The sequence below is a fragment of the Lagopus muta genome, chromosome 5 (assembly GCF_023343835.1).
Source record: "Lagopus muta isolate bLagMut1 chromosome 5, bLagMut1 primary, whole genome shotgun sequence".
NCBI classification, from domain to species: domain Eukaryota; kingdom Metazoa; phylum Chordata; class Aves; order Galliformes; family Phasianidae; genus Lagopus; species Lagopus muta.
This window is the reverse complement of record NC_064437.1, coordinates 42,704,454-42,730,168: the sequence shown is the minus strand read 5'-3', so window position 1 is coordinate 42,730,168 and position 25,715 is coordinate 42,704,454. Positions and strand designations below refer to the sequence as shown.

The window sequence follows — 25,715 nt, the reverse complement described above, 5'->3', positions numbered from 1 at the left end:
CCAGCTCTGTGAAGCTGTAATGCTGGCAGCCTTTGGTTCCTTCCAAATGCCAGTTGCTATTTAACACACGATGACCGTTCAGTTCATGGCATTATTGCATGGATACCAATTGTCCTGGCAAATGTTTGCTTGCCACTGAGCGGATAAAGGGGCCCTCTTTTGTCAGGCCATTAATCACCTGGGTGAAAGGACTGCCAGGCTGCCTCTCAGCTCCAGATACGTGTTTCTAAATCTTTTTCTGATGAAATGAAGTGGAAGTAGTTGGCGTTGAGCTGCCTGTCTTCAGTGGACGTTGTGATAAATTCCCTTCAAATAGTATGATGATCTTTTCTGTATCTTGTGTACATATCTTCCTTATTTTATTATTGTATTATTATTAGCATTGTATAACAAATTTTAATCCTTTTATTAAAATATACAGTTGATTTTCCTGGCAAAATTCCAACTTTCTTGAGCCTCAGCGGTGATTTTTTTTTCTCGAAAGTTCTTCATGTGTGGCACATCTTGGATTCAGGTACATTTGAAGCATCTGTCAGGAGACTCAAAAGCAAAATGTGAAGTCTTTACTTCAGTAACATACTATCAAAATATGAATTGTCATCTTAAATTACTTTCAGGTTATCCACAGGTTATATCTTTATTTCTGGAGGGCTGGGATTATGAGGAACTCAAGAGTAGCCTAGCTGTCCTAACATTGTGAGCACTTTTTTTTTTTTTTTTTTTTTGCTATTAACTGCTTTTGTTAAAAATAAAAGATGCCATTTTGAGTTACTTGCAAATGCTATTCCTAGTATACTTATATGCTTCTCATCCCCAGTTAGTGCTGGTATTCCAGCGCTGCTCTGATAATGCCATCAATTTGCCAGATCTCCTGTAGGAATGAAAAGGGAAGAAATAATCAACTCACCCTCCTCAAAAATCACATTTTATATGTAACTATTACAAAGCATTTGATTGAGATGGGAATTGTGTTAGTTTCTCATGGGAGTTGTTTGAATTTCCACTGTTTAAAAATCAATTCAATTTGATGAGCAGTAGATTCAAACAGTGGAACCCATTAGGACGATTTCGTATCACCAGTTGCACCCTGTTTAATCTTTCTGCTGGGAGGTAATTAAGTCAAGCTCGTTAATTTGCGCTGCTGCTGAGCACTCCCTTGACCTGCCTGCTCTGCTGCTAAACTGCTGGGCATGGTGCTGCCCACAGACAGTGGCATGGCCTTTCTATATGGGATAGCCTGTGGTTTGTTTTTTAGACAAAAGCATCTGTAAACTGTAAATCTGCTAGGTTTCTATAGGTTCTGAATAGATTTAGTGCTTTATCAGTACTTTGGCAAAAATATTCTTGCTTTTGGTACCAGTAACTTTTCTGCTTTGCTTTTGAGGTCTTGGTTTAATTTCCTTTGAAGCAATGATTTTTCCCTCGAGAATTTAAAGCTGGTGAAAAGCCCTGGTGCTGACCATCTGAATTTCCTTTTATATCCACAAAGCCCAGAGGAGAGCAGGTGTCCTCACCGCTGCCAGCAGTGAGGCAGTGTCACCGCTGTTGCCAGGGTCTGCAGGAGGAGGAGCACCTGGGGGCTGCCTGTTCTCTGTGTAAGCACTGACAGTTCTGAGCCAGAGTCTCCTATGTTCCACTAATGCGTTTTGGGCTGGCGAGACAAGTAAATACTTCTCTGCTGTAGCTCCCTGCTTGCTGGTCAGTAAAGAAGCTGGTGCGTATTTAGCTAGTAAGTTCTTTTCAGTACTCTAGCACCACAGTATCACAAATAAGCTTCTCTTTTATGTCTTCACTAGGACTATCCAACATTTTGTCCCATTTTAGAATCTGTAACTGAAATCTAAATCCAAGTTCTCGTGACAGCGCCTGGAATTTGCAAAATATGAGTGCTCCCACAAACTTCTAAAATAGTTTCATCTAGACGGTGCTAGCCTAGTAGATTCCACTGCAGGGACATCTAATCTCTTCAGAAGAAAGGACTTCTGGCTGGTATTTATAGCCTTTCATACCTTATTGGCTGCATGGGTGCTATGAAGAAAGAGCTATAGGGATGGGAATGCCAGATCCACTGCAGTGTGCTGAGACTGCAAAGAATCAGAAGAGGTAGACTATGCATTTGAAAATCAAGTACGTGTGTTTCTCTTCACTTCAAATTTAGGAGAATTTAGTAAATCAGGAGGTATCACAGCACAATGCTCTCACTCAGCAGGACTGGTGTCATCAGGAATGTTTCCATAATTCACATTCATGTGGGTGAAACAGTTCTAGGGTATTTCAGTGCATGAAAGGCGTGCAGATACATCAGCAAAAAGTAGACTCTCCAGGAAAAAGCAGAGATGACAGGAAAACCACTGGAAGTCTCTCTGCTGTTCTTTTCCCAGTATTGTTTCTGTGCAGGAGTTGTGAACATTCCTTCATCCCTACTTCTTTTTCTTTGAAGGAAAAAAAAAGAATACACCTTCATAAGGATGTAAAGAAAATAAAAACTTACCACCGTTTTTCAATATTCCAGCAGTAAAAGATACTTGGGTTCTTGCCATATTGATCCAAGATTCCTTGAACCTTTTCCAAAGCAAGTGAAATTGTTACTAGTTGTAGGGCTATTTTTCCTATTTGTTGAGTCTAGGTGGAGCTGGAGGTGCCTGAATTTTTAAATTCTTGTGCAGAGTGGAGAGATGAGGACAAGCAGAAGGGAATGCCATTAGCACACAGTGACACCGAGCTAAACAGCAGAGCTATTTAGACAGCTGCACGTGTCATATCATGTACTTGGGGCTCGGTCATACTGCTATTTCTGTTTTGTTAGCACAAATCACAGCAGTGAGCATGTGTGCCACCGTGCTTATCTAGGGGTGCTTCTTTACTTGAGAGAGAGTTGAAGACAGCTCAGCTTTGAAGCCTGGTGCTGAAGCACTCATTCTGCTGTGGAGCAGCACCCTGACCCCTCTGCAGGCGCTCTGAAATAGGGTTGGGGTGCTCGTCTCAGACTAGCAGGTCCTGACTGCTCACCAAACAGTGCTGTGATGCAAGGTGTTTGGATACAGCAAGCTATTGCAGTTTTTTTTTGAGGAAAAATTGCTGAGGGAAGATCTTGTCTAGTGGCTATTGAGATTATGTATTGATACTGAAGAAGAGTGAGAGCAGGAGCTTTTGGAGAACCACAGATTTAAAGAAACTTAAACAATACTGAAACTGAAACTCATCATGAAATCATACATTTGGTATCATAATTCAAACCAACCAGTATTATGTTGAATTAAGGAACTTCCAGGAGTTTAAACATGGGATAATTTGTTATTTTTTCTTAATATATGCTCATGCTAAGCCATCTTGTGTACTTCAGTGTTTTTAGCTGACACTGACCTGAATGCCATTATTTTCCAAAAAAGCTAATTTTTTCAATAAGGAAGTACATTTCACAAAATACTAATATGAAAATGTACACAATTTAGATGCTGTTAATTTGCATTTTGATAAGACTACTGCCTTCTTCACTGCCAACACTGTTGTTTTTATGGCATATTCATTTTAAGACTTCCTGAATTTTGCCCCTTGTTGCCAGTGCTGTCCTTTGTGTTAGCCACCATTGGATGTGAATGTGGAGCAAGGAGTTCTTGGGAGTTCCTGTTAGATGTCTTGTGTTGTTTGTTTTTAATATTAATTACAAATATAAATTATTTCTTCTATTATGAATTTACTATGTCTTCTGTTTAGAGAAGAATGCGTATATTTTAATGGAAATGTATGTAACTATTTATAATTTTAACAATATTTGAGGCTCATAAAAGGACATCAGCCAAACTTTAATATCTTTTCTCATGGATTTTCTGAAAAGTCTTTCATTTGGTTGAAAATTAAAGAAATAAAACTTAAGATTCTGTTGCTTCCATCCATTTTGGGTTCTGTGGGAGCATTTGTGCTGCTTTACTTGTGCCCAAGTTGTTACTGTTTGCACAACTTGTTATGGGATAATAATTTTCTGAAATGAAGAGAATAGTAAAGGAATACAGGTGGATTATCCTGGACAAGGTGCAGCACAGCAGGGAGTTCTGGGTGTATTGTTTTATTGTTTTTGAGAGCAGTTGATGCAGCGCTCAGAGAAATGCTATGCAGTTGTGCATCTGTCATACTGCCTGTGGGCTTCCCAGCTTGTTGATGCCACAGGGGTCTGTTTTGCTGTCCGGAAACATTTGATGGTCATCTATTCTAGGACATACATATTCAGTACTGGTATTTCTTGATGACAGAACAAACTGCTGCTAGGTACACTTCCTGAGTTTGGCATTTGAAATTATTCATGCTGTAGCGCTATTGGTGAACTAAGCAAAGAAGCAAAGCCCAGTTATAAACATAGTGTTTGCCAGGTGAGCTACAGCATAAAGGTAGCTTTGAAGGACTTTAAAAGCTGTGAGAGGAGTTCAGCTCAGCAGGCTGGGCTGCAACAATGGGGAGAGTAAGGCACAGCCTCTGAAAACCAAATACAAGAGCAGGGTTGGAGTGCATTTTCTGCAGGTCCATGCATGCACACGTGTCTTGGCAGCTTCAGTAGAAAGAGGTCATGAGCTTTCACCAAGCACCTCGGTACAGCACAGCAGTCCTCCCTCTGCAGCTGGGCAGCAGTGCACACGCCTAGCTGATGGGAAGGAGTGTGGCAGCCTCCAGAGTGGCTCCAAGTGAGGCAGGAACAGACTGAAATCCCTTGCTTTAAGTTGTTTGCAAAAAGATCTCATCCAACGAAAATGGCTGTTTTCATGTTCAGTCCTGAAGGCCCCCAACTCTCCCCGCAGGGCTTGTGTTTCTGTCTTGCTGCTTGCTCTGCAAATATGCAACAAGAGGTAGTCTAAGCTCTAACCAGCTGTGGTTCATTGCACCTCTACCCTGTGATATATAGAAACCTCTGACAGGCCTTCCTTTGCTGGGCTGTTTCTACAGCTTACCTCTCTCCTTAGCTCTCAGAGCTGTAGGGACCTGCACTGCACATACTGGCACAGGGCCAGTTGTGTCCCTGCTTTTAGCCCTTAGGACCCCATCCCTCCAGCTAGCTCTGTGTTCTCTTCGCTCCCTTCTGGGCTACGGTTTCATTAAGGTCTCATAAGTGATATTTTAACTAAAATGGGCTATAATAAATTTCCTCTCAATTGAATAAGCAGTGCGTTTTATATATCATAAACACTGCCTTTCTCCATCTCTACTAATATGCCCCCCTCTCCTTTACACTTCTATACCAATAAACTCTTCATCATTTAATACTCCTGAGCAGTCCGGGGGGAGGAGATGTGGGTCAGCAGAGCCATCAGGAGCCAGGACCTGTGCCATTGTCTGAATGGGAAGCTCCTGGCTGTGTGGGTTTCTGCAAGATGGCTTCCGTAGCTAAGAGGAGGGAAATAGTGTGCACCTTCATTTTAGAAACACATTGCACACATGAGTTAACTCTTTCAAGCTACAGTGTGGGTCAGGCAAGTGTTGCTCTGAGCAGAAGCAGCAGCTGGGAGCTGTGTTTGCTTCTTTTCACTTTTTTCCAGGCTTTGGCTCAAAAAAGTTCTGCTTGCTGCTGCTGCTGCAAAAAAAAAAACCAAAAACAAAACAAAACAAAAACCCTAAAAACCTTTTCTGATTTCTGGCTTGCAGTCCTCCAATCAGAAGTCAGAATTATTTAATTAAAAAATATATTTTTGTGTTATGAGATCAAAAAATGCCACATTTCCTGGACTGTGTTCTTACCTCCTATTATAGTAGAGTTATAATCTTCTCTAACATACATATATGTACCTGTAACATGCTTTGAAATCTGTCACCTGCTTAGCAGTGCTTTATAAACCAGGAGGGCTCAGCAGCATTTAGACAGTACTGAGTGCTTGTGGTAAAAACCCAGAGTGCAGGTGGAGGACTGCTCTTGTCAGGTGCTCGAGTATGTTGAAGGATTTTGTGTTGAGGTACTTTGTTAATAGATTGCTTGCAGATTGTTGTCTGATTTGTCTGTCAGATTTAGAATCATAGAATCCTTAGAGTTGGAAGGGACATTTAAAGGTCATTTAGTCCAACTCCCATGCGGTGAATGAGAATTCATTCATACTTTGTTCACATTCAGCTTTCTTGCTTTAAAAAGAAATTTTTCATGGGGCATTCCTCCCTTTTGAAATAATGTTACTTATAAAGCAAATATCATTACAAGACTTTCTTGCTTAATTTAGCATGCTGGAAGAAAGCTGTAAAAGGCCATTTGGTGAGCAATTTTATCTGGGATTTTCTCCTACTCACTGTAACCACGTGGTATTAATAACTATTTACATAATCCCTAAAAACTGGCAGGCGAATTGTGTGTATGGAAACACGAAGGAAGGTAGTGTGAGAGGGTGCATTGGTTTATCCTGGGCTTTGTTTTGGCTGAGAACCTCTGCAAGAGAAGGTTGGAAAGAGGCAGAAGTCCTCTGCGTTTATTTTGACCAGAGAAGAGCTGGTGAATTGTGAATCGTGTTTGAGAAAATTGATTTCTATTTTCTAAGTGAATCTATAAAAACCCCTTCAAATTGCTGTCTTCTGGCTGTTAGCCAGGAAGCTTAGTAAACAAACTGGATTGATTACCTAAACCAGTTATTTTTTATTTTACTGCTTGATTTGGGATACATAACACCACATAATTCATCTCCGTGTCTTCTCAGTTTGGTTGTGTAAAGTATATTTCATCCTGTATCTATTTCTGAAGGGGAAGAAAGCCGTATTTTTTTGACATGTAGGTGCAGAAACCTTTGATAAGTGACATGAATCCTCCTAGTATCTTCAGGCGGAAAATAAGCAAAGGTCCTAAAACCAAACAACCAATAAGCAAACATTGTGCTTTTTTTTTTTTTTTTTTTTTTTTTTTTTAATCTGGAAAGATGCATGAAATGAGCAGATATGTAGTGTTTTTTTCCATTGCTGGGAATAGAGATGTTCTTCCCAGAGTGCTTCCCAGAGGAGAGCCTAGTTGGAGCAGCTGGAAGCCAACATTTTAGGTTTGAGTAAAACCTCACCTGCTTTCCCTTCCCACCCAAGTCTCTAAGATAGTTTGGGAGGATTCCTAAAGGAAGATGAAAAATAACATTGCTGACTCTTGTTAAAGCATAGTCAAAAAAGTAAACATCACCAAAGTATGGGAAGGTTTGGAGCAGCATAAAGATTGTGTGGAGGGAGATTGCATAATTAACTGCTGTAGTGATGTGTCATTAGTCTGTGGACCTGCCTAAATGTCTGTCTGTGATTTAAAATGGCTTAATGAATGTTTCCTGCTAATAAGAAGCAACTTCACCATTTTGGAGAGCAGTGGTCTGTTGAAGAGGGACTGAGAATTATCAGTGGATCTGAAAGCAATGATGGGGTCAGTTCCCAATTGGCTGTTGGCATTGTGTGACTGTTCCATTCAAAATCTGACTTCTGGTTGCTGAAACCAAACTGAGGAAATCATTTTCCATTTCTGAAGTTCCTAGCAAAGAGAAATCCATAAGAGGGATCCGGTACCAGAAATTCTGAAAAGAACAAATGACAGAATTTTGTCATTATATCTTGGAAAGTTTGGGTGGCTGATTAATTGTTATTGACTGTGGTTTCAAAAATAGCTACTTATGCTTAATTTTAACTTTAAAACTTTGACCTGAAATGACTTGAAATTATTTTCCAACTAGCAAGTATGTTTCATGTATGCACCTTGAGTACTGTGTCCAGTTTGGGGAACCTTATTGCAAGAAACATTGAGACTCTGGAGCGGGTTCAAAGAAGGTCAATGAAGCTGGTGAGAGGTCTGGAGCACAGGCCTTATGAAGAGTGGCTGAAGGAGCAGGGATCATTCAGTCTGGAGAAGAGGAGGCTCAGGAGACTTTATTGCTCTCTGTGACTACCTGAAGGGAGGTTGGAATGACTTAGGGTTGGCCTCTTCTCTCATGTAACTGGTGACAGGACTAGAAGGAATGGCTTCAAGCTGCACCAGGGGAGATTCAGGCTGGACATTAGGAAATACTGCTTCTCTGAAAGAGTGGTCAAGCACTGGCATGGGCTGCCCAGGGAGGTGGTGGAGTCACTGACCCTGAAGGTGTTCAAGGAACATTTGGACACTGTGCTGAGGTATATGGTTTAGTGAAAACTACTGGTGATAGGTGGGTGGTTGGATTGATGATTTTGTAGATGTCTTCCAACCTTGGTGTTTCTGTGACTCTGATTTCTGTGATTCTATGTTGACTGCTCTAAAGAAAGTATTATTCACTACTTGAGAAGCCACTTAGTTCCACACCGTACACTCAAGTTTAGTAAATAGGCTGTAATGTGATGTGCTTTTTGTCCCCTTGGAATTGAAATTCGTTTCTGTTCTCAGAAAGTACCAAATACAGCATTTGCAATGGAGTGAGTCTGTGGGACTCGCTGCTCTCCTCTGCATGCATGATCTGTCCTCCACCTCTGCAGCTCCTCGGCTCTTCTCAACCCTGGCCTTTCTTAGAGTTTATTCTGTTAGACATTATCCTGACAATTTTAGCTTTACCATGGTATTTGAAAAATTTGTATGTAACCTAGTAACAAATAGAGAAAAATGTATTGCACTACCACCTCGTTATATTATTTACTTCATGTAAGTCGTGTTACTTATGTGTTGCTTTCCTCCACTTTTCTTATATTACAGTTGGTAAGTAACTGTTCTGGTAGTGTGGTATTTTCTGGATACTGTGATAAGAAATAATAATTGTGATTAGTGTTGGAATTGATGAGGTTGTGGGGAGGTTCTTTCCTACCACTGGGGGAATAATAGCAACAGTTCTAGCTTTATTTTGGTCTGCTATTAGTTGTTTTTTTTTTTTTTGGGGGGGGGGGGGGGGTTGGAGTGTTTGTTTGTTTTGTTTGTTTCTTTTTGTTGTGTGTTAAAGGAGAGGAATTCCACCTTCCAAACCCTAGGCCTTCCCTGAATAGCTCACTGCTCCAATCAGCCAACAGCCTCAGCGCCCCATGGCTGGCCAGCTTTCAGTAGATGGGCTCCCTGCTGCCCAGGGAGCTCCGCTGGCCACCAGCACAAACAAGGCAGTGTGTACCCAGCTCCGCAGCAGTGCATCTCCTTATTTCAGTCATTAACTGACTCCTCCAGGTGATACGTGTTTCTCTTCATCTGTAAAATGGGGGTGGTGATACTACTTTGCCTGCCTCTCAGTGGAGTCCGTGAGGATTAGTGATGTCTCTAAAGCAGCGCAGAAGTGTGAGCGTGATTACAAAGAACAAGATGTGCAATTATGGTGGCGGGGGCAGCGAGCTGCGGGTGTCCTGCTGCACTTGCAGAGCAGAGCAGCTGGCTGATGAGCTGGCCTGACCTGTGCTGCTGAGGCAGATTTCATCACAGTTGGCTTGTTTGTGGGCTAGGCTGATTTCTCATGTCAGGACCTACGTTTTCCAAAGGAGGCACGAGCTACGGAAATACAAATGACAGCAATCCACCGGGCTTCACGCTTCTGTTTCACTAAACACAGCGACCTTGGGCCTGGTGAGTAGGAGCACTCGTGTGACTGTCACCACCAGAAGGCCACCCGTAGGAGCCTGGCTCTGGCTGCTCTGACCACTGCTGCTTCTTCTGGGAGCCCATCCATCCCTGCTGGCCTTGCTTTCTGCACATGGGGCATGCTTCCTTGTGAAATGTACCCAGCTTTTCTCAGATCCTCCCCAACAACTCACTTCCCCTGCAGCGTTGACATGAAGTGAGTCAGTAACGACCAGCGTATGTTTTCCTTAACGGGCTTACAGATACAGCCCATCTGTTCTGTTTGGATGGAGAGCTCTCTCGAGTGGGCAGTCCCCTGGGTTCCATCCTGCCTTCAGTGTCACAGCCCTGTGTGTGCCTGGCACGTGGGCAGCTCTGGGCACTTGGGCTCCATTTTTAGTTTCCCTAAATTTGTTTGCTGAGTGAGATTGGAAGGCAGTGCGAGTTCTCTCATTTGTTCTCAATGCAGACATTAAAGCCCTTTGAGTGGTTAAGTTATAGCGACTGCTGAAATTAATGAGAATGAGTGATAAGAAGGAGGATTTGTGTTTCCATTAGGATTTATTAAGACTAATGTAATCAAATAGGATAAAAACATTATCACCTTCTGAGGATCACTGTCAGTAAATGTAACAATAAAGTGATTATTCCAGTGTTTTGCCTTAGGGAAAATTAGAGGGGCTGGGGAAAAATAAAAGTTCAATGTGATGTATTCAGGTGTGTGACACCCCTTCACTTGAAAGGAATGTTAAACAACTTAAATCTGTGTCAAACAACTGTGGTTTGTCACTGTGATGGAAGCACTGACGAGGACCTGTGGTGCAAACAAAGGGCTGTTATTTAAAATCCTTGTAATAGAGGTTAATAAAATATTTCTAATGAAAGTATGGTAAGTTAGGAATTACAGGTTTAGCTTTGGCTGCTGATTTTTTTGAGATACCAATCTTACAACTCCTTGACACGGCTTGCTTTTCAAAACTAAGAGTACCACAGCCCTTTTGAAAGACAGACATCAGCAAAGTCACTTGGAAATCTCAATGGGTACTGCAAGCAGCATGCTTGGCATGAGTGGTCCTGTGGGACATTTCTAGAACCCACACCGAACATGGAAACATGGAACTGGCTAGGATCTAAACAGTTAAATATGATGGCAAATATTTAGTCAAAAGCAGTAGAGATGAGGCATTCATTGAAATTATCTGCTTCAACAAAGGATTCAAGACACATTTTTGTCCTTACTCTTGTTCTGTTCTACCAATATCTCTCATGAGCAGCACTGTCAGTTAGTGCTGGCAGGATAAAGCCCCGAGGATATTAGAACAGCATGATTTTTATCTTGCCTCTGTCCTGTTTTGTGGGAGTAACTGCTTGTGGCTAAAATGTTCTGCAAAACTTTGACTTGATTCATGCTGTTGAAGTTTGGTACGAGGATTAACTTTGCTGTCTAAATCTCCCACAGATTGACCTAGGAATATACCCCACAGTTATATAAGCATGTCATATTAGAGATTAAGGTGGCAAACATTTATCTCCACTAAGAAAGAATAGACCTGCTTTTCATCTGTATCAAAGCTGTGATTTATGGTGTTTTTCAGAGTGGGGATTACACTGTTTGTCCTGCATTTTGTTTGGTATATTTAACTCGTATTTGTCTTGCACAGATTAAGCCTTCTCCCACATTTCTAGGAATATGTTTAGAGTGAAGATAGAGGTAAAGTTTACCTAATACTTATATAAGTCAATGTTTTAAAAGAAGAAACAGTGAAGATATTTCATTTCTCCTCCATGATATTGGAGTAAGTTCGGGGATGCTCATTCCTACACAACTTGAGCATTCAAATGTTTTAAATGTGAAAATAACCCAACAAAATCAATATAAATTCTTACTTGATGAACTATTCAGGAATAAGTGATAAAAACATGTGATCTCTGGACTTGCTGCATTTTGCCATGTAATTATGAAAAAGGGAAGTAACTACTCTGTAAAATTCTGAAAATAAGCCAAGATAAAAAGCGCTAGGTCACAGCATTGCTCTGGAGATGACAAAAGTTGAGTGAGACTACAAGTTACAGCAAAATTGACTTCTCGTTTGCAAATTGCATTCTTTTAAACGTTAATTGTCAAACTGTTGTCCATCAAGAATATTCAGGTAGACGGAAAATTGCATTTTGCTATTTTCAGAATGGCTAGCAGTGTAACTGTCATAAAAATAAGTTAAAAGGTACGTGAAGCTTGTGGAATTGAGTGAAGAGGGTCTGACCCAACGTGGTCTGAAGCCAACAAGAATCTTTGTTATGTGCTTAATGGGTACTAAAGCAGTCCCTGTTTTAATTTAGGCCTTTTTATTTCTTGATCTGCTGTCACTTGAGAACACGCTGTAATATCTGTAGCAAACGTTTAAATAACACTTCTATGTGAAGGCACTCACCTTGCCTAAGTGCAGTTTTTTGAAACTCTGTGCCTCATCATTTTTCTACTTTTCCTGGTGTTGCTCCAGCGTTAAGTTACACTGGCCCGTAGCTTGGATACATACTCTAGGCATCTTTACTGGCATTTATGTATTATAGTGAAATCATATTTGGGGCCTGGAGATTCCAGATCAAAATAAGGACTCTAGGATTGCTTGCTTGCAAGGAAATCTCTTGATCTCACTTGCTTTCCTGCTGTTGTTAGCTGAGGATCCTTCTGTTTCAGCTTCACTACATGTGGACTGCTAGAGGTGTCATGGAAATGGGTTAGTTGTTGTAAAGTACTTTGAAAGTAATAAGCAGTGGTAGAAGAATTATTATAATATTGTTGAAGTATAATTATTTCTTCCAATAGAACTATGAAGAATTAATTCACAAATTGAGAGCCCAAATCTGTTGTTTTTTTTCTGTTTGTAGGAATCAAAAGACATGTTTGTGGTCATATTTCATTTGCCATTTATGAAATAACTTATTTTCATGAGGTAAAATTACCTAGTATGCAAACTCTCTTGATTAAGTACTTGAAAACAAACATGGCTTTGTAGTAACTTGTTATTTTCCTTGAAGAATGTGTGCCCTTCCCTGCATTCAGAATTGTACTGCTTCGTGTGGTTTTGTCTTTGGTGTACAACCCACTGTGCTCTAGCTCCGCACTTGATTAAATGGCATTATGAGCTCTCTAATTATAATACCTTCACTTTATTACACTCGAAAGGATTGGCTCTGGTGAATGGTAATACGAACAGTGCGTAATGTGAATGCACTATTTTAGTCTCATTATTGATGTTATTATTGTGTGTGCTCTGAGCTTACCTTCTGGTCACCATTGTGGAGTCTGGATATGACAGTGTGCAGAATGAAGACATTCCTTCCACAAATGCTTTACTATCCAACTAGTAGTTTGCAGTTTTATGCGAAGTCTGCAGTTAATAGGTGGCTCTAGCCTGAATGCAAAATTCAAAATACGAAACAAAGACCTGATTTCTCTTTTGGATTAATCTGAAGCATGTGTTAAGACTTGGAGAACTTTTCAGGAAGATTTTCCTAAGGGAAAAAAAAAAAAAGAACAGAACAGGTACTCAGGTGTTTATATTTGTTGTAGAACCAGGAAGTCTGGTGGGATTTGAAACCCATCTTTGGTTTCTTTTTGCTTTCAAATTAATTAACCTTTTGAGCAGTAACAAAGCAGAAGAGCATTTCATTTATATTTGTGGATTCGTACAATTTCTTCAGCGAGAAATTGTGGAGAGGTCCTTGGTGGGATCTCAGCTTATTGCTGATAATGTAACGAGTCTGTAAAGCTGTTCACAATGTGCTATCTTTGGACAAAGGCAGTGTCATTTTAATAGCACAGTGGCAACAGGGATAGTTAATGGATTTCTTGACTAAAACCATCTTAACACAGAAAGTCCAGGGAATCCCATGGAAGGAGGAGTTTGTAGGGACTGGTCTAGGAAAAAGGATGTGGTTTAGTTCTTCACAGGGTCAGAGGAAAACTAAGAAGAAGTTGAAGGGGTGAGGACTTTGATGATAAGGAAATAATATAACGGATCTTAAATCCAGTAGGATTCAGGAAAAACGAGAAGAAAGTCTTAAGAGAGAGAGGAGTATGCTCAGTGCAGTGTGTAGCACTGAAAAAGGCAGGTGCTAGGGGATCGTGCTACCAAAAAGCAAGCATTAATGCTTCCCGGCATAGACACAGGAGGAGCAAGACCACCTGCTGCTCGAGGGCTGGGGCCCTCCTCCCCTTCTCCTCTCTCTCTAAACATTCAGGCAGTAGGGTTTCGTGGTGGCTCCTCCCAGTACTGATTTTAGCTGCCGCGAGGCAAGAGGTGCTTTACAGCCACAACCTACTAGGTGTCCTAAATAAAATAAAATGTAATAAACTGAGTTTAAAACGTTTTGTTCAGCATAATAAGCAACTCATCACAGGATCACAGAAGGGCTTGAGTTGGGTGGTAAAGTATATTCTGTGTCATGCGCATGGGAGCTGTGGGCTGCTGTGCTGTGTGTTTATGCCAGTAGCTCTGCGGCAGGCTGGAAGCAAGCACCAGGGGTTGGCAGGCATGGCAGCCAGCATGTCTCAGTGCGGCTGGTACAAAGAGCCCTTGTGCAGGCTGAAAGGAGGTGAGATTATAAATGTGAAACTGTTAAAACCATCCTTCGCCTTGGAGCTTAAAGAAATCCAATTTCTTTTTAAAAATAGATTCGATACATAGTTTTCCTGCTTTAGCACAACCTGATGTATATAGGATCTTGTAGAGGGGCTGGGGTTTGAATCCACGAGTAAGGCAGATCACTGGCACATCCAGCACCGTGTACGTGTGTGCCAGGTTATTCTTAGCATGAGCAGAGCCCAATCAAGAGGCTTCTGGTTTGGGTGCTGCTCTGTTCTGTTTTGTACTAATGCTGAACGTAGTGTTAGAGGAAAATACAGCACAGTTTGCTCACCACATGCAGGGTAAAATTAAAGATCAAATTAATAACTCATTTTTCAGATATGGACTTGAACCCCGTTGCACAGCAATACCACATGGGGAGCCTTCTCTATCCTTCTATCCTTTATGTTGACATTAATGTTAATTAGTTACTTGAAGCAACTCAAAAGTATTGATGAAGGCCCCCAAAACCAATGTGCTTTTGTAAAATTAGTTTCCTGCTTGAGGAGATATTTCTTTGGTAATTGACACAAAACAGCTTCGGAAGGAGAGGCAGAAGAAAGCTGGTGATATGATTAATTCACCATGTTCTGTGTTTATTTCATGTTTATAGTGAAAAGACTATAAATACAGAGCCAGATGTTCCTTCTGTGTCCTCAGCTGAAGATCTGGCCTAAATAATACATTAAGGTGCTATCTTTTATGTTCTCTTCAACTAGAGATCTTAACATAAAAGCGCTAGAATTATAAAACCTTCCTCTTGTTTTCATTTGCAGTTGATAAAACAGTAGAACATTACCGACAATCCTCATACTGTTGTAAGATGATAATATATATATATATACATGCAAATGCTGCAGTCTGTGTATTGCAATATAGGAAAAATAGCTGCTCATTTGTAAGCCTATTCTCTCAAATGCTTACTAATTACAGATAATAGTGACTCATCTAATGTTCAAAATCACATGAAAGGTTTGTTGTTGTTTTTTCTCCCTTCTGTTGGTCCATATAACTTAAAGATAAGGAAATTGCATCACATAAGCAGTGACGCCCGTTAACATTTGCTCTTTGAAGGGGTAAGTGTTTACATGATGCCAAGGTAGTGGTTTTAGTGGGATCTCCCAAACAGCACAGTAGCTTGCTACTCCAGATAATTTCAAACAGATAATGTTATTTTCTGTCTTACGGGACAGCAATTCTCCTGGTTTTCTCTGTTTCTCTGATTTGCCTTTTCGTGTAGTATTACAAAAGGTCTGGTGGTTTCTGTCTAATGTACTGCTAGAGATTTTAAAAAAGATGCCGGTTTATGGTCCTGCCATCTGCAGGAACAGCAGCATGTCATAAAGTTGCTGTATTGATCTGTCACTGGTGCTGTCTTGTCTGCCAAATGAAAAATGGCTTAAACTCATAACCTGGGCCAGCAGTTTTCTTATTGTAAGCCAGACAAAAATGCTATTGATCTTCTTTGCTGAAGTGTTCTTTTCACAGCTTGCCAGCATCAACACACTGTTGTCCTTACTCAGGGCTAATTAGCTAATAATTTAATGCAACTGAGACAGCAGTCTCTGTTCAGTTTAGTAGTGAGGGAATATGCTGTAACTTCAAAAGTATGAGGGACCTTTTAAGGCTCGGTCATGACTGCAGTTCTTGTCTCAACTTTTACTTTCTCGCTTTTAGTTTGATTTCCTCAGCACTAAAGAATAACGGTCTGCTTAGATTCTCTGAGATGTGCTGTCAGTTTTGGATTTATGGCAAAGCGTAACCTAGTTGGGTTCTCAGTGTCTCTAATCTTATATGGGGCTCTTGGTTATTCAGTAGCACTTGAGCTTTATGTTCATTTCTGGAGTGAAATCACATGTGATTAACTGAACTCTGTGGTTGGCAAGCTGTAGAGCAGGCAGGTTCTGTCAAACGGGTGGGGAAAGGAAAGACCAACCAAACCACTGCTAAATTGTTCTAAATCACAGTTCATATGGGTGATACTACTTCTTAGGGAATATGTTTTCCTAATCCTTGTCCTGCTGTAGAAGCCAGGAGGTTTCAATGAACTTCAGCTTGGAAGCAATTACTTACAAATTTGGAAAATTCACAGAAGTTTTCCACAAGTTTTTTTGATCTTTGTAATTCAGATATTCAGATAATTACATATGTGAAAGGTGATCACTTGCCTGCAGTCCCTGGATGCATTTAAGAAGCAATTGGTACAACATCAGATGTCATCTTGTTAATTCAATCCATGTTTAATTTTGCGGGTTCTTCTCCTGGCTTGTCTCCTGCTGCTTTTGTGATGGTCAAAGATACAGCTTATACTTTGTTTCTTTTAGAATAAATGGTAATGCAAGCTTTTGAGGTATTAACATGGCAGATATCATCTAATAATTTTTAGCTGTTACTTTTTTTTTTTTTTTTAAGTTCTTGATTGAAGGTTCTAATTTCTTCCTCCATCCAGTGGAGGCTGTGTCTTAGTTCATATTTCAGCATTACATGTGATTCAGGTTATGTCTTTGTTTCACATTATTGAGTGCAGTTGAGGCAGAAAAATGCAGACAATCCTTTAGGGAAGTTATTCTTCACATTTCATGCATTAATTTCACTGGAGATTGAGTGTGAGTTTTATATATGTAAAAGGAGTTTAATCTATGGGGATGTTTGAAATTTGCCTGAAATAAGGGAAATTTTAATCTCTGAAAGTATCCCCAATGTGCAATTAACTGTTTTAATTTGATGACTCAACAGATGCTTTTGTAAACTGGAATACATATGTCAGATATCAGCACTGATATGCCACTATATGTACTTGAAAATGACTGCCCAGACCATATTGGAATAAAGATAATATAGGTGGCAATGTTGTCCTTTGCTCTGGTAGTCCTTTGATAACAGTGCTCTATTCCTTGGCACCCTGCACAGGTTGCTGCAGGCACATGAATTGTCCAACTCTTCTTTGATGTTTTGGCATACTTGTTCAGGCTTTTCTGTATCTTCTTGTCTCCTTTTCAACGCACAGAGGCTGTTGAATAATATTTTTCATAAAACAGTAGAAGTAAAAGTTTTTCTAAGACTTTCTGAAGATTCCCAGTAGCCAGTTCAACTTAGTTTAGATTGTTCTCCATCTGTCTACGAAAGAAAGAACATACATTAGTAGTCCACACATGAGCAGCTTATTAGTTCATTTGCTATATGCAGTACAGCAATTTCAGACTGATCTAAAATATTCATTCACAATTACTGGTGCAGCACAGTTCAAAGCGTTTCAGATCTGTGGGTTTGACAGAGAATTTAAGGAAAATAGCTGCAAATTGATTCTGAATGTAATTAATGAAACATTTCATTCTTAGGTAAATATTAAATGCTTGGGTGTTTTTCCTTTTTTTTTTTTTTTTTTTTTAATCTTTCCTGTTACTGAGTTCTCCTGTTGCTGGCCTCAATTATGTGTTTGTTTTATGGGATGTTGGGTGGGCTGGCACAGGGGCAGGTTCTCTCAGAGGGAGGAATTACTGTGAGTCACTGGCTCCACTGGCAGCTGCTTTCCCCAGCACATCCCTCCCACCCCAGGACATCTCTGGGACCTTGCCAGCTGCTTTCTTAAAAATGTGCTTTGCTGGGCTACACACTGGTGCCAAGGTAAAGCTCAGGTGTGGCCAGAGCTCCCCTTAGTGCCCTCAGAGGGTCAAGGTGGGTGTTTGGGGAGCCACGTCTCAGGGCTGCAAGCAGGGTTTGCTGGGGCCCATCTGCTGAGGTACATGCCTTGCCACCTTTGTGCCTGTTCGTAGCAGGGCAGGTGCTGTTGGCTTTACTATGAGTTAAAGGCTTCTAGCATGCTGGAGAAAGGGGCCTTTTGAGGACAAGAAAGAAGAAAGTGGATGTTTATGGGACTGTAAGCAGCGAGGTCACTGAGGAAGGGCTGGGTGTTTGTTTAGGGTCTCTCTCCTTTTTTTGAAGTGTCAAGGAAAATTCATCTGAGTTTTACAAATGCCATCAGTGGAAGAGTTTAAGAACAGCCTGCAGCAGAACTTGGCAGATCCCGAGGCAAACTTCAGCTTGTTGTGCAATGACTGTCTTTCCAGCTCAGATGTCCGCGCAGAGCACAAATTGTGCAAGGCGTTCTGCTCCCTGGCTGCCTCCCTGCACTGCTGCTGGCCTGGGGCCTCTACGCTGGCAGCCTGGTGGAGCCTGGCATGGAGCAGGCCCTGGATGCAACCCCAGAGTCCTCCCTGAGGAGCAAGAAACCCAGATCCAGGGCTACCAGTTCAGGAGCACTTGTATAAGAAGAGGTGAGCAAGGAGCCTGCTGCCGCCCAGCTGCTGCAGCAGGCAGTCAGGAGGCTGGGGACCAGCGCCATGAATCCCAACATGTGGCTCTTGCTCTTGGCCTCGTCTCCATAATTATTCCTTTTGGTGCTTCCATTTCAATAACTTCAGGCTGCATGAAGGGCTTCGCGCTCTGTCAATGCAGGCTTGCCAGTATCATCTTCAGGTTGCAGTGTTGCAGCTTTCTTCTGTTTTCTTCTGTAGAACAGCAAAGCCCTTTGTGTAGGCACAGGTGGTGATGCCCACTGTGCAATGGTGCTCCACCTGGGGATGTGTGTGTGTACAGTATTTAATGTCACAGAAACAAGTGTCTAGGGTACCGCAGTGCTCAGTGAACTGATGTTGAGGATGCCAACAAAAAGGACTTGACACTGGGATAGATTTGACCCTGTATGCATTAAAGAGAGACGTGTTTTTCCACCTCTCAGGAACAGTGGCCAAAAGCAGTGAAATTAGTGTTCATAATATAGATTTTTATTAATGATATGACTAGCAGTAAATTAGAATGTCAAAATTCCTTTTTATTTTATCCTTCAATAAGTATATACTTAAAATAGCTTAAATTGTATCACTTGGAGCACCTTCTGTTCAAATACCTGTTTGCTGGTAAGGTCTGTTCTTATTTAACTAGAATTGGAGAAATACCCTTTTTGTCTTTACTCCCATGAGTGTTCAGTGCTGGGTATAGAAATGTGTATATTGATCAAGCTCAAAAGGATGGGGTGGTATTAATAGAAGACCATATATAATGTATAAATACCTGCCACTGATATCACATAGCTAACCTTTGCGCTTTATTTCAAGCAGAAGAATGTGGGACAAGGAGGTGTTATAGATTTGTTCTTTGAATACTTCTGTAAGAGTTCCCATACTCTCTTCTTTGGTTGTAAAGATGAGTGCGCCTGATTTTTAACTTCATCGGTTTTAAGAAGTGAAACAAGGATGCAGGGGTTTTGCTTTCTGTGAGGGGGATCAGAACTCTCCTTTGTCTTTGTTATTTGGGAAAGTGAACTAAGGAAAATTTTTGGTATTTCAGGTATGTTCTACAAAAGGGTTTTAGTAAATGAAGGATTCAGTTCAAAACTAACTGGCAGAAGTAGGGGGTTTCCAGATGGAAAAAAAAAGTGCTTTTTTAGCTAAGAAGGAAATTTTGAAGAGTTTTTCCTTATAAAAACTGGGCACGAAGTTCTAAAAGGGTTCTACTTTTGTGGTTTTATATTTGTGGGCTGTTTGGTTTTTTTGGTTTTCTTTTCAAATCCTCATTTCTCTTTCTTGTGCGCCTTGTCTTCATAGGTGTACTAATGCATATGCAATCCTGTTGTTTCTGTCCTGTTGTGTTAGGGACAAATTACTTCTGACCGAGATGAAACAAAACTTTGTTTATAAGCAAAATGAAAAAAATACTTCCCCAAAGTGTAGCATTTAGAATTTCTTTCACGTCAGTATTTTTCCTTAGTATAGGTTTGTTGTTTTTTTTTTCCCATCAGCAAAAATAATGTGCATGCATTACATGCAGCCCTAACCAGTTTGCTCTGCTTTCGTGCTTAAGTAGTAATGCCATGAAGATTTAAAGAAATACTCTACTGCAAATCTAAGACGTTTGTTAGTCTCGATGATGGCTTAATTTTTAGTATTCCATGGTGGTTTATATCTTGACATTTCTTACGACCTACAATTAAAATGACTTTAGTGAAGTCTCAACCTATATCCAGATTGCTGAGCATGGTTGACTGTCTCCAGGGAAAGAACTGCTTGCTAAATCAATTTGTTCTTTTCTCAAAACAGATTAAATGTGTTTTTCCAGTTTAAATTAAAAAATAAATAACCACAAATGACCTAATGTTACACTTAAAATTAAAAGCACATTCTGCCCACTCTGAGGGGCAGCATTTGGGTGCCAAGTTTGCACTGATAGTATTCCATCCGAGATAAGTGAATGGTTAAAAACAAGCATGTCTAATCCTGTCTCACTGCTCTGTTAGTCTTGTTTGAGCGTTAAGTTGATGGCACACCACTTGGGTGGGTGCTGGCTGCTGGATGTGGCAATAATCTCTTTTGTAGAACCTGAGCTGTGCTGCTGCCCTGCCTCCTCCTGCTGGGTAGCTCACACACCGCTGCCTTCTCAGGCGAGCCTTCTCGCAGCCCTCCTTCAGCAGGGCAAGCTGCAGAACTCGCTTGTGACTCACCTGCACCAGCAGTCCATGCTTCAAGGATGATTTCCTAGGCTCCTCCTGCCTGCAGTTTACTTTTGTATCCAGCATGCAGTGCAAGTACAGGGAACCGGCAGCACCTGGTGCTGCGTGAAGCTGCAGAGAATGCAGGCAGCTGCACATAGAGAGTCTGCAGCACTGGTGGTGCCAGGAGTAGCCTTTGTTCCTTCAAACCACTTCCATGGCCATGCTCGAGCGGGTTATTGTTTGAGGCTGTGTAAGTACAATAGGGTCTAAGGGAAAGGGAAGGGCATTTTTTTCTAAAGTAGAGCAAAATAAACTATGGAAATTAGTGGCAATGGCCTCTAATAATGGGATTTTACAAGAGATGTCCAACCTCTAGAACAATGGCTCAGCGTAAGCCAAGGTTAATAGTGCTCATTGTCTTCCGCCTGTGAGCCGGCAGCTCAGCTCTCCCTTAGCAGCACAGGCAGCCCATGTGCCACTGCCTGCTGCAGGCTGGGTTGGCACTGCTATTGGGATGGGTGCTTGTAAAGCCAAGATTGTGCTGGGCACCTGGCCTGGATTTTGTGTACTTTGCCATAGGAGCAGCCCAGCTGGGCAGGCAGCAGCAGGCACAGCATGTCTTCCTCCATGCTCCTTGGCAGCAGGGGGTGTGGGGATCTGCTATGGTGCTGAGCTATTGACCTCAGGTGTATCGGGGCTGTTCTGAGCTCACCTGCAGCGTGGGAAAGGGAACCGGCTTGGGAAAGCTATTCTTGCAACAACGGGATGGTGGTGGAGTAAGCTGGGAAAGGCAAAGGGTTTTTTTCTTTTGCTGTTGTAAACTGAAGGTCATGATATTGTTTAGTGCTGCCATTAGGTCTTATGTGTGGAGAGTGACACAGCTCTGAAACTCCCTGTGCCTCTAAGTGAGGAAATAAAAGCTTGTGGCTGCCTACATCTGAGAAGAGAAGCGCTCGAGTAGTCCTTTATTTTTCAAATAATGCCTAGTGCAACTTTGACATTGATTTCTGTTTAAAATGAATCATTTAACAGAAATAAAAGAGATATTTAAGCAACAAACTAGTAAGCAAGAAAAAAAATAGGAAAAGATAATCAGGGAAGTGGAGAATGAGTGAATGAACCTTTTGCTTTTACTCTTGTGAAAAATAGGGAAAAAAGCAAGCAACAGCTGACGCTTTCATTGCTGTTCTACTCTACTCCACTCTACCTAGTAGGGTGAGCTGGAAAAGCCTGCCTGCAGGAAGAGGGTGATGTGTGCAACAGCACGAACTTGGCTATGTCACAGCCTGGGCAGAGTTAACCACAGCAAGCCTGTGGCCTGCCCTGCAGGATGTCCATGTTTGATTTCCTAGGGAGATCAAGCCTAGAGGTGTAGACAAAGTTGGCAATTGTTAGAGGGACTACAGCTTATCCCTGACATCCCAACATTCCCTCCCCACAGGGTTATTTCGTCCCATCTCTGATCTTCCTCACTCCATCCCTGCCCTGTAGAGGAACACATCAACCTTAGCAGGGCAAAGTGCTCTGTGCTTACATTTCTGCAATGCTCTGAGCCTAGCCTCTCTCTTGCCCTCTTTTTCTCCAAGCAAACACCTACTTAGCCTTGCATGCTTTAGCAGCACTTTATGCTTCTCCTTGATACAAAATTAACAGACTTTAGGGCAGAAGACCATCAGCCATATTATTACAGTGTTGAATTTGAGTTGCTTCAGAATTTACAAAAAAAAACGCCCAAGTTTATAAAAACTACTGAGCTGATCGAGGGCTGTGTTAAGTGATGAGGACAGCATGTCATATTTAAACACTGTCTAGAAAGTTGCATATTTCCCATGCAGCAGGACTATTCTTGCTGTTGTAGAAAATGCAGCACACTGTGCTGTTCGCTTCTGACCCACTTTCAGCCTCAGGGTGCATGAGAGCTGGAATTGCGCTGTAAAGTTCACTGCAGTTTTGCAGGAATTCTGAGTTGAACATGCTGCCGTTAAATGAGAATAATACTAGAACTTGGAAATAACCTATGAAAGTACCCATATTTTTTTTTAGGAAAAAAAACCCAAGTGCACCTGCCTCATGCATTTCCATAGTAAGATTGCACCGTACGCTTAATTACCTGTCTTGACAGTATTTTTGTTTTCCAAGAATTTCTGCATGTGTTTTGCTTGCTATCTCTTCATTTTTATTTGGGTACACAGAGGTCAAGTAGCTTTTTGTGTATGGAATCTGAAGGTTTTACTCTTGATCACCCTTAGAATTGTGGTCCCCTTGCTGGTAGTTGAGCCCTACACAGGCTGAGTAATGAGGTATACAGTGCATCCCTGGAGCCCTCTGGCTTTCTCCAGCGACAGGGCTGAGGAGAAGACAGGTTCTGGAAAGAAGTTTGTGGCATCCCCTCTTCGAGTCTTTGGGGCACACATTATCAGCTCTACAGCTTTAGTAATTTCAATTTGGAAGCCTGGAAATAGCACCTTTAAAACAAAAAGCAAATAACAACAAAATAAAAACAGAAGATTCCTGAAAGCTGTGGTTTTCATGTGAAGATGAGACTTTTGATAGCTATCTGTTTGAAAAGGTCCTGTTACTGCAGGAGGCATGATCAAATTGGCAGAGCTGGCGGCTCTGCCGTGCTGCCTCTCCCTCCTACTCCTGGCCTCAGCAGCCTATGCTGCCCATGCTGCTTGTCTCTTTTGCTGTATTGATTTTTACACTGTAATCTACTCAGAGCAAGGGTTTTGTCTATTACACATTTGTAACACACCACACGTGCATTACTACAGAAATAATGTAATACAAAGTGCCTGGGATTTCAAACATTCAGTGTTTCATAGCCAAAATTTGGCCAAGAAAAAATCCTTCTGTTTTTGTGCTCCCTCTGCTGGATCTGTACACGCAGGAATTATTGGCTGTCCCTAGAGCCATGGGCTTCCCTCTTCTCTTCCAGAACCCTCAGCTAACAGTTTTGCCACCTGGCACCTCCGGATGCTTGCACAAAGTGCTTGGTTCTTCCCTGAGCATACTCATGCGGCTGCTTCACAGGACGTAGACTAGGCATCGGTCAGAAAGGAGAAAAACATGCTGTGAGGCTGTGGCTTTAAGCCAAGAAAGGTTGTGATGTTGGTTTTAGGGTGCTTTCAGTGAACTGCTATTCTGCTGCTCTTTTATTCTCATAGTCACCTTCTCCAAAACTATGCCAGTGTCACTGGTTTGGGGATTTTCCCAGAAATAGGGTGAGAGAGCTAATCGGACTTTAAAAAAAAACTGTTCTGTTGTAGAGTCTGAATCTGGTTCTGAGCAAGTCTTTGCCTGGTGTGGTGGCAGGGCTTGGCCCAGCCCAGCCTCTGAGCAGGTTGTGAGGCGAAAGCACGGAGCAGATGCTGATGAGGACTGTGCCAGTGTCCTTGGAAGAAGTTTGGACCTGATTTGCAGAAAGGGTGAGTGGTCTGTAATGTGAATTCACTGAAATGTTAATGGGATTGCCCTTTTCAGAGGTGCTTTATAAAATAGAGTAGGAGTTGTGGTGCCAGTTTTACAGATGGACAAACTAAAACACAAAGGAGTGGAGTGAAGGGTTGGCTCCTTATTTCATGACAGTGTGGTTTGAGCTGGTTTAAGCAGACTCTGTTTGACCCTCTGCCATCACGGCTGATCACTTCTGCCCTCGTGCCCATTCCCTGTGTTGTGTTGGCACAGCTGTTTATGAGACAAATGCTAGAGGAAATGAGCTCCTCGTCCAGCTAGCCATGCAGCTGCACAAATGCAGGCTTGGAAGTGAGCGCCCAGGAGGGAGAATTGTGAGGCAGAGCTGAAGCTGCCAAGTAAATGCTACAGCCCAGTGTCTGAGTCCTGTCCTGTAGCACCAGCAGAGCCAGGGATGGAATCTGGCTGCTGGGATAGGCAGAACGGAAGTTTATCCTTTGAAGAAAGCAAACTTAAAAGTTAGATTAAATAATTAATTTTGACTTAATTAAGAACTTAGTCTGTATTAGCAGAGAAAGTCATGTTAACACATATTAAACCTGAATCCTTTAGTGTGTTTCCCCCGGCTTGTGTAATCAGAACAAAAGCACTAGGGAAAATTCTGGATGAGAATAAATGTGTTTCAGGGGAAAACATTCACAGTTCAGTGAGGCCTTAAAAGCCAATCATTCACTCAGGGTGTCTGTCAATATGTAACTTCCCTAAAATTGCCGTTTGCTGTGGGACAAGAAGAACAGCAAAGTTCCCAGCTGAAGCAAATTGTCTCTTGGCAGCTCTGTATATACCAGGGATGGAATGGTTGTTTCAAGCATGTTATTCAGATGCTTTTATTCTTTGTATGATATCAGTGAGAAGAGTAAATAAGATTGTGTAACAAACACTAAATACATGTAACAAGTTGCTTGAAAAACTTGAAGGTTTTCTACTTTTTTTGTGGGGCTCAAGTGTGGCTTTTGCATCACATCAGGTGCTAACAAGGTGGCTGCTTCCACAGCTGGTCATTTTGGGGTTCTAGACTGACCACAAGATGCACATTATTTTCTTCCATCAGCCTTGCTTCTTCTTCTTGGATGAAATATTATTTTGCATAGAAGTTGCTTGGAATTTTGTCAAAAGAGAAGCAAAATGTTCTCATTCTGTTCCTTTCTTCAATATGTGCTGAGTTTTAGAGTCTTAGCAGCATACGCCTGGAAAGACACCTTGTCTGACTGCTGAAACAGCATGTAACAAAATACGCAGTGCCCGTAAACATTCTGCTGTCTTCCTTTACAGTATTTCTTTATAATTAAAAAGCATTTCCTAGAAGTCGTAGTGCTGTGCCAGTGTAATCCATAAACTCGCTTTGTTTTTCTACAGACAGGATGGTGTTTTTGTGGTATTTTGGCATATCCGCTTAAGCAGAGTTTGGGGGTGTTTATTTTTTTAAATGGCACTTAACTCATAGCAGACAGCAAGTTCCTGTATGAAGAGAATAAAGATGCTTCAGCATGATCTTTGGGTGAAAAAGATGGCCATTCGGCATGGTAGAATTTTACTACCTCTTCCTCCTCTCATTTTTACGGACCATGAAGCCTGTAAGACTTGAAATGATGGAGTGAACTTGCAGAGTTTGGGGTAGCTGGAAATCTGGGCTGAGTCTCAG

The 25,715-nt window shown here is 41.6% G+C and overlaps 1 protein-coding gene across 13 annotated transcripts in view; it reads left to right on the top strand.

Moving 5' to 3' along the window:
• ZMIZ1 (zinc finger MIZ-type containing 1) overlaps positions 1 to 25,715 on the top strand; it is a 325,404-nt gene that overhangs the window by 80,789 nt on the left and 218,900 nt on the right. Inside the window, exon 3 of one of the 13 annotated variants that reach the window (XM_048947000.1) lies at positions 23,869 to 24,027. The exons of the other annotated variants lie outside the window; for them this stretch is intronic. The gene's annotated coding sequence lies outside the window, so the exon portion shown is untranslated. The remainder of the gene's footprint in view (positions 1 to 23,868; positions 24,028 to 25,715) is intronic. 13 annotated transcript variants of the gene reach the window in all.